Here is a 9,769-nt window from a genome sequence, read left to right as displayed (position 1 = left end):
TGCAAAAAAAAAAAAAAATTATCCAGGGCCAGGAGAAGTACGCAGAAATTATTAACCATCCACGCACTCGCGCTCCCAATTCTTCTTTATTCTCTCTTTCCTGTTCAGCTTCTCTTGCCTAATAAATGCTTCATGTCACCATCAAACAGGGCCTGACTTGCTCCAGGAGAGGCAGAGAGGGAGCGGAAAGAAAGAGAATTGGAGATCGCGGAGTGTGGAGGTTGTGTACTGTGGGGCCTTAGTGTTGATGGATGGATAGATAGATGGATGGGTGGATGGACAGATGTTAAAAATGTAAAGTTTTGACCAGTTCTGTAGTGATGGACAGGGGACCAGGCTGTCCTATTCTCTTTTTTTCTATCTGGATCCAGCTCGATCATTAAACTCTGATAAAATCTGATATCAGAGGTTTTGCACCACACTACCTTGAGGCATATGTAAAACGCAATACTTTACACATTAGTTCTGGAGTAATCAGTCCATAATTGGTTGGAACACTGTAGTCCAAGTATGTTGCACTTATTAAGTGTTATTTTATGGCTTCTTTTATTAACAGTAACAGTGCGTTATGTTATCACATTTAGTGGGTAAAGGGTTAAAAAGGGTTGGCGACTTCCATATTATAATTTTTTTTCTCCATATTATGGAAGTCAGTGGCTGATGTCAACTGTTTGGTTACCCGCATTTTTCAAAATATCTTCTTTTGTGTTCAACAGAAGAAAAAAATAACTAACAATTAGTTTATTAACTAACAAATGGAAAAAAAACCTCTCCCTTCCTCAATGTACAAGTGATTTTTATTAAAAGTAACCTTATGTAGCATAATCAATAATCTAAAACTAACTTTTTGTAGGTAACAAGTATGATTAAATCTCTACTTCATTAATGCGTTTAATTATATGTTTAAATGTATACCTTCTATTTATATAATTTAAATAAATGATTTTATTTAATATAATGTTTTAGAATGCAAATCAATTAATCTATTTATTTGGTGACATAAAAGACACTCTGTAGAAAGTAATGTACTGTAACTTTATTTTTAAAAGTATCTTTCACCAGCACCGCTTGTGTGTATTTATCTATGTTTTGAGACTGAGTTGTTTAAAATTCTCATAATGGAAAGGAAGACCCTTGAGGTCAAGGACTGAGCGTTATCCCCCCAAACGCGCACTTTCCTTCTATATCTTGTGGTCATGTCCTATAATAAGGGTCGCTGTAAGTGTGGGTAGAGTTCATTTAATAAGAACCCCTCCCACAAAATCCCCATACACAAACAAACATGTGCTGGCACGGTCTCTGGTGGGCTAAACAAACAGTAGCAGGGTCTCAGAAGGAGCGTGATTGCAGAGTTAATCTGTCCTCTAGTGATGCAGGCCGGCCGCAAAGCTCCTTCAGAGAGGGACACATTGTACTGCCTAATCAAGTCTGTATCAAACTAAATAATGCTGTAGCGTGAAATTGGAAGCCGAAGTCAAAAAGCACTCCCCAGCCTGTACTACAGGATAAGGCAATTAAGACTCTTTCTCTCTCTCTCTTTCTCTCTCTTCGTTCTTCCTGTCTCCTGAGCAGTCAGGCTGTACTCTTATGTCTTTGTGTGTAACAGCCCTGTTCTCTTTCTTCCTCCTGTTCAGTTGATGGTATTGTTGGTGGTGCAATGGGACCATCTATTTCTGGAGGGTCCCGAAGGCGCTGTGATCCAGAGAGGCCGTCCTCCTCCTAGGTCAGGGGCATTCGGCACGGGGCCCTCCACCTGCCAGAGGGTGTAAAGCAGGCATTTTGGTCGTTTTGTCTCCTTGAGTACTCTACAGATAAATCAATGGAGTACTTGGGGATCTGCGCTGTTGTGCATTGTTGGTCTATGAGCAAATGTGTCTGAAGGATGTCTTTAGCAAAATGTTATGCTGTTTTTTTTTTTTTTAATCACAAAGCATGTCAAGTTAAAAGTGCTTCTTTAAAAAAACAACAACAAATTTTTTTTTTAGTAAAAATGCATCACAAGACCCCTGCATTCTGTTCCATTTAGTTGCTCTCCTTCTAGATATCTGCAAAGTGTTATGAGGGAAAACATCCTAATTCTTGCAGGTTTGCGATGCAGCCAATGTGTACAGCTATTTTCTTAAAATGCCAAATTTTCCAATTGAGGAAGGCCAAAGATCTATCAGTGAATATTTCAATCTTTGTATTTGCACTTTATTTACCCCAAAACATAAATTGTCATCATTTAAAAAACTGTATGACTTACTTTCTTTTGTGGATATTTTGAATCGGTTTTGTTGTCCAAACAGTCAATGGGGTCTGGTGTTTTCTCCTCCTCCAAAAAGTCTTCTTTTGTGTTTCGCATATGAGGTTAGTAAAAGACAGAATTTTCATATTTGGGTTAACAACTTTTTATTTTTGGCATGCAAAATAATGCTAAACACCCTTAAAAAAGTTGTTTATTAGCGTTTATGTGATATTTTGAGATTTTAAGGTCAACTCTTATAAGCTTTTAAGAAACTGAGGAAAATTAAGATCTGCTAAAGCCCAAATATTTGATAGAATCAACCCAAACAAAACTGATTTAATTATGTTCAGGAATGAGAATGCTGACTCTGTTGATTGATTTAATTTTTTAATTTTTAAAATTTTTTTTATTTTTAAGAAAAAAAGACAACATATATTGTGCACATGAACCTGCAACTGTTGTTGTTGTTATTTTTTTTAAACCGTAATTAGTCCATAGCTGAGTTATTTGCATAAATGGATCTGATTGGATAAGACATAACCAAATATGTTTGCCTAAACTGCCAATTTATGTGCTTTTGTGCACATCAATTTTGTCATTACTTAATCAATAGGAGGGTCATATAAAAATGATAGACGTGTAGCATTTGGCCCGAGGTCTGCTAGTTGAACATCCAATGGGCTGCAGCATTGACACAAATTGCTGTCTGATGAACCGCTGAAAATAATGCAATAACCAGTCAAAACTGAAAATTTGACTCCCTTATGACCTGTTTACATGTAGTCAATGCTGAATTTCTAAATGGTTGTAAAATGTTTTGAATCTTGAAAGTCCAGTCATGGAATTATTGTGCTTGCATGATTGTTTGTTGTGGTCACTTTTGAGTTTTAATGCCCTATTACGTGTGTGGTGGTTTCGGGCTTTGCCAATGCCCTCCCCATCGCAGCCACCCACCCGTCCCATCCCTGTTTGATGGCATCATGGCAGGAAGAACGTGATTATGGTGCTCTCCCTAGTGAGCAGCGATCTGAACCTGGTGTCACAGTCGCTGACAGCCCCACACAGCCGACGGGATTTAATCATGTCTGCTCTCTCTCCATGTTCTCTCTTTTCCTTTCCCCCCTTTATATCACTCAGACTCAGCTTCTCTCAGCCTTCCTCGATCCTTCTCTCTCTTTCTGTCTCTGCGCAGGTATATTGGAAACATTTTTCCTCTTGTCTTTGACAGGCGAGACAGATGAAAAACAAATTTCAGATCTGATCTGAGCGCCCCTTTAATCTTTGACTATGTTTTCTTCTAGTGAACACCATAGCTCCGCTGTGCTCTTACGTGTGTGTGTGTGATGCCGTTGTGGTTTGCGCTTTTCTTGAATCTTTGAGTTAGAGAATGTGCCTGGGTGCGTTTCTAAGCATATTTGTGCCTCTGAGTGTGTTTTTATGAGAGTGAGTGTGTTTAGAGTCAAAGAGTGTCAAGATAAATATATAAACTTCAGTGTTCTGCACTGTGTTGAAAGGCAGAATTGTGGTAAACTGATAAGACCCTGACTGCATCTTTCACCTGGTGTGTGTGTGTGAGAAAGAGAGGGGAATGCAGAGGAAGAAGGAGAGTTGACACTGTACCCAGGGCTTTCCTCAGGAAACGGCTGCTGACGGCCTTTAGCCAGAACCTCGCATCGCACGGCCAGGAATGTGCCATGTTTGCGGCGAGGAGGGAGGAGTGTGAGAGACAAAGAATGTGTCTACATGTGTGACTTTGTGTCTTTTTTTAACGTTTGTGTCTTCATGCTGGAAAATGCTATAATTTAGACTGGCATCCCGATGCAGGGTGTTATTTCTGGGACACTAGTGATGAAAAACAGAATCGCAAATGTAATGATTAGTTTCATACAGGTTTCCAAAACACTCTCATTTGCCATTCTGCCGTTTGTCAGTGTGGCCTTGCATTTATTTATGTATGTATGTAGGCATGCTTGTTTGAAGTGTGAATTATATTATATTATATTTTATTATATTCATTTTTTAATTTTGTTACAACTCAGGATAGTTACGCTTTTAAGTTTATGGATGGCCTTCTCCAGTCATTTCAGACTTCCTTGCTTTGGACAAGCACATAGTCATGCCCGAAACTCACGCCATACATTAAGGTAATGTTGCTGTGTCGAGTTATTCCAACAGAGTAGTTTTTTGAAAGTGTTTTAACCCACAATAGTCATTTCTGTTCATTAAACTATGATAGGATAACATATTTTAACATCAAAAAATGACAAATGATGTTTTTCTTTCAAGGCTTTGACTGAAAAGATATTGTCAGATTACGCTACAACATGTATTTGTGCTTCTCAGTGCGGCATTTGTTTGTCTGTCTCATCTCCAGCTTCCGTCATATCAGAGGTGATGGATCTCTAGTTGGCTCTTGTAAAAACATCAAAGTTACCCTCACTTCAAGCATTCTCGCAAACATGCAGCACACCTTAACTTATGTGAAGGAGAGACAAAGAAAGAGAGAAAGAAAGAGAAAGAAAATGCATAGAGAAATAGAAAGCACAACACTATGAGTCTCTTCTGACCCGAGCCGTCCAAGTTCTCCCAAGAGCACCAAAACTCAGGAAGACAACACAAGTGCTCTTGCCATCCTCCCACTCTTGTATCTTCTCTCTTTTTTCTCTGTACACCATTTCCTCCTTTACAGTGTTGACTTCCTGTCCCTCAGTCCTCTAGATTTCTTTGCTTAGATTCACTGGTTAGGGCCATATGATGTATATGGATGAGTATTGAACACAAACATTGTAAGCATTGTCTAAAATAACCATTTCCAGTCTGGTTGGCTGGCAATTTCACTTACATTTAGTTTAGTTTTTTCTTCTTCCTTTTTTATGTCAGCTAAATATATATTTATATCTGCTAAATAATTTGTCCTTCATTTTAAATGTATTTTTATTTTTTAATTAATCCCAGCATCTTGAGCCATAGGTATGTTTTTGAACCATTCATTCATTTTTTTCCAGTGCAGTATATTATTGTGGTATAATTAATTTCAAATAACTTTGCCTTTTAACAAAACTGTGCTAGGTCAATTTAAATATGTGACTAGTGTCGCCATATGTGTCCTCTGCATTTTTAGAGTGATGTAGTGTTGAGCCTTCAGTTTGGGTCCAGTCAGTCCTTATTGTGTCCCTTTGCCATGTAAGCCTCACCCCCCCCCTACAACCCACCCCCCTCCTTTGGCGGGTTTCTGGCCAGTGCTGCTGGTTTGTGTTTTTAAGGGCATTTTGTGCAGCAGAGCAGTTTCAGTGCTGATAAAAGTATTTGGTTAATCAGCTTCCCTTGCCGTCCCTCGGCCTAGGTTTGGAGGACAGGCTATTGAAGTTGAAGCCCTTCTGGGAAAAGCCCAGGCTGAGAGATTGGCACGGTGCACCACCAATGTTTGACCTGCGAGATGCAGCTGGCAGCCAATGCGTTCGGATTGCGAGGGTCTGAGGGCGATGCTGTCAGCTGCATCCCGTCCAGCAGGAAATGCCTGTACCGCCCTCATGGGCCAGCCTCCAAAGCCTGATTGGATACAGTGACCCAGTTGAGCGATAAGGGCCTAGCAAAACTCCCGCTGTCCATGCTTCCGTGCCGTGCTCAGGGAATACTCATCCCTGTCATTCCATCTCCACTGTCATTCCACTGCAACTGGAGAGTGTGTGTGTGTGTGTGTGTGTGTGTGTTCAGGGGCGGAGCTGTCACAGAATCCGGCTGCATTCAAAACAGCCCTGGCTACAGGGAAGGAGTGAAAGAGAGACATAGACATATTGAGGAAACGGGCTCCTCCTACTGCTGTCAATGCTGGTGTGTTGGTGACAAATGGCTGCCTGAGTGTAAATATTAGTTTTTTTATGCCACATCTCTTGCTGTCAGGATGGCAGCGGTTGTTTAGATGGTGATATTTTGTAGGTGTGGGAATCAGCAGGGACCTGGTGATACAATATTACAGTATATTGATATCCGTATGACTCTTCATGTAGTGTATAATTGCAATTCAAACTTGTGAAAAATCTTTATTCATTCTTATTCAATTTCATTGGACTGTGGTGCTTTGCACAATCAGTTTTTTATTTCATAGTAGAGTGATTTAAATAAATTCATTATACATTGTATTCAGGGTCTGTACTGATTTCTATAAAATGAAGAGTTATAGACTTATAAATTATAATTAAATTATATTTAGAAATGTTATATATTATATAGAGTTATATATTATATATTATATGTTATATAACTATGTAGAGTTATAGACTAATTTATTTTTTTAAATTATATTTAGAAAATGTATTTTTATTTTATATTTATTTTGTTAAGCTCAATCTGACTTTTGGGTCACTTGCTTTTTTTTGGTGGTCAGTCTCTTTTTTTCCCCCTCCAAAAAAGTAATGTGAAAAATAAAACAGTAAATGTCCATTTTTGGCTTCAGATTACTAGGTTGAATATGGCCAACTACCTTGTGGTACAATACACGTCATACAACATTTGCCATGATTGTAACGTAATATAGTAGTACAATATCACTGGTGCAGTCATTCTGCCGCAATGGTGGTTACTACCTGCAGCCATTGCCGAGGTCCAGCAGACTGTGTTACGCTTATCGCTGTAGTAAACACACACTAATATTGTATACTATACAGAATAAACAATACATTTCAGCTCAAGGTGTTTGTGTGTGTTTCTGTGCTGTGGTCACCATTTGTTGGTATGTGTGTCCATTCTCCATGTAGTCGAGTCCCCTCTTTTGAATGGCTTCATAACCGCTGTGTCTTGGTATTGATCTTCGGTGGTTGACTGTGATGTGAGTAGTGCTTACGGGAAAGAGTGTATGTATTTTTATATGCATGTTGGGAGGAGTGAATTGCACCATTCAGAGAGTAGGCCTACGAACGGCACTCTCTTGGGTGTGTTTGTGTCTGCGTGTGTTTGAGTAAGTGCATGGGTTTCTTTTAACATGCTTGCCTCTCTCCGATCGCGTGTGTGTGTATGTGTATCTGTTCTGGCTCAGGTACGCCTCCCCCTCTGTGCTGCAGCAAGATGACGGTGTCTCTGGGGGTCTGCAGGCCAGTGTCTGGAGACACAGCCGTGCGTGTTCCCGTCATTCTCCCTGCTATTAAAAGCTATTAAGCCATGCAGAACAAGTCAGGCTTTTATCTATTATTAATTATCTGGAAATGAAAGACACTCTGCCTCTCCTTCTCCCGCTTTCCCTCTCTCCTTCATGGCGAGACTGTTTGTCAGTATAGGATGACCGTTAAGGCGTCATTAACCCAGAAACATGGCAGTGATGGACAGCATGCTGGATCTCTTCATTTTATAATGTGTTTTCTCCGTCCCGGAGAACAGGGGTAACGTGAAGCCACACATAGCAGCCATTAAATCAGCCCTACTGCAGGACTTATGGGATGCCTCTGATTTCCTTTATTAAATGTTGATTGCCTCGCCTTATGCTTTTTAACACCGGGTTCAGTGGTCGAAAGGGTGCCTATTGACTTGGGTTGGGTTCATCAGTAGGCCCAGATGGAGACTGCAGACTTTTTTTGTGTGCTGATTTTGGAAAAAATATTCATCACATCTAATTAACTACGACAAAATTTGTTCTATCTGTCTGTCTGTCTGTGTGTATAGCCTATATCATCTGAAGAATCGCTGTGTCTTATGTTGCTTCAAGCACATCGTTCTGCACCCTGGATGTGCATAAGTGCTGCGACTCCATGTTGCTTTAAGTGCACCATTCTGCACCCTGGATGTGCATAAGAGCTTTGTGCTGCTCTGTTTGAAGCATTTCACATTATCAAAGTTTTGCACACAGAAAGATTATTAAAAGCTTATTTTCATGAATTTATTTTGTAAGAATGTAAATAGTTATCAGAATAAACATGTTTAAATTGTATAATGTGCACTAAAGATTTTTTTCAAGATATAGTTTTTGCTGCTAAATTATACAGTCAGCTAGTTTAATTTCATAGCTTATATATTTTTATTCAAATGTTGTTTTTCTCTGTAAAGAGGAAATGAGTATTTAATGGATTATGTTTAACAATGTGTTTAAAAAAAAGAGTGACCATTAGTTCCACAAACACAGTAATGATATTCTGTAGTGGTGTAGAACAAAAAAAATAGGGCTGGTGTTGGATCTGTATTGGCCGATTCTAAGCATTTGGAATACTCTATGAAATCTTACACTGCAAAATAATAACTCAAAAAAGATTAAAAGATAGCATCATAATTATTTCCCGAAGCCTTAAATTAATCACAATTATATAATGAAAGCCATAAAAAACAGACAATTATTCGCAATATTCGGCATAAATCGTCATAAATCGTCATAATCGCCAAAGCCCTAAAACAGACAATTAATTGCAATAACATGACTATTTTTGGGCAATAAATCGTCAGCCAAATTTCATAATCATGACTGTCTATTGTGCAGTCTAAGCTAACCAACTAATATGTCGATCTATTATTCTATCATTCATTCTATCATCCATCCATCCATTGTTGTAATCACCATTTTATTGAACTTGTTACAATATTTTCTAAAAATTCACTAAAAACTGAAATTGACATGACTGATTTTACACAACAATACAGTATTTAGCCAAGCAAGTGTGGTTTGGAATTATTGGCCGATATATTGGTCTATTAAACTAACTAAAATCACAGAAAATATACCCAATATTCAGTTAATAATAGTATTTTCAAATAATCCTAGCAGACAAACCTTTCATTGTTATTATTACTAACTGTAAGCTGTTAACTAGGTATGTGTATTTCAGCTTATCCAGTCAATGACCCTATAGTCATTTTACCAAATCGCCACCAACAAGGCTTTCTTTTTGTAATTTCTTTAATTATACATGCCATAACCCCAGAATTCACCACTACTCTGTGTGTGTCACACATGTTTTTTGTGATGATGTTTGTGCCACATGTTGGACAGGAGGAGATCAAACGGCCCACCCTCAGAGCTGTGGACCCCGACATGATTAATCCAGAGCAAGCATGTGTCTGCGCGACAGTCTGGGGCCCGGTCTCCCAATTCTTAGGGACACGCAATAGGCCCCTGATCGTGATCTGTGATGTTGCGGTGGCAGCCATTGGCCCTGCATGAGCCCATTCTAATGAGGGGGCCGGACCGCAGTGCTCTCTGGGCCCAAACAGCTCGCCGCTGGACACTAATCCCAGGGTGCCGTGGAGCTGTTTTGTACTGACAAAATTACACACGCTTTGCTCAGGAAGCAGCACGCACACACTCGTACACAAACAAGGCAGGAGCACAAAGACACAGGGGTATGAACCCATTCAAATGCATGGACTCAAACACGCACAGGGCGCACACACACACACACACACACACACACACTGAGCTGCAAATGGGGGGCTGCTAATGGCTTCCAGTGGGAGAGAAGGAGAGCAAGGCTTTATCCCTTAAGTGTAGAAGACTTAATCATACAGAATGGCCCGGGGCCAGTAACAGGGCTGTACAGCACGCCCCTCCACACACGCATTAGGTAT

The sequence above is a fragment of the Cyprinus carpio genome, chromosome A18 (genome assembly GCF_018340385.1).
Source record: "Cyprinus carpio isolate SPL01 chromosome A18, ASM1834038v1, whole genome shotgun sequence".
Classification (NCBI taxonomy): domain Eukaryota; kingdom Metazoa; phylum Chordata; class Actinopteri; order Cypriniformes; family Cyprinidae; genus Cyprinus; species Cyprinus carpio.
This window is presented reverse-complemented; position numbering follows the sequence as displayed.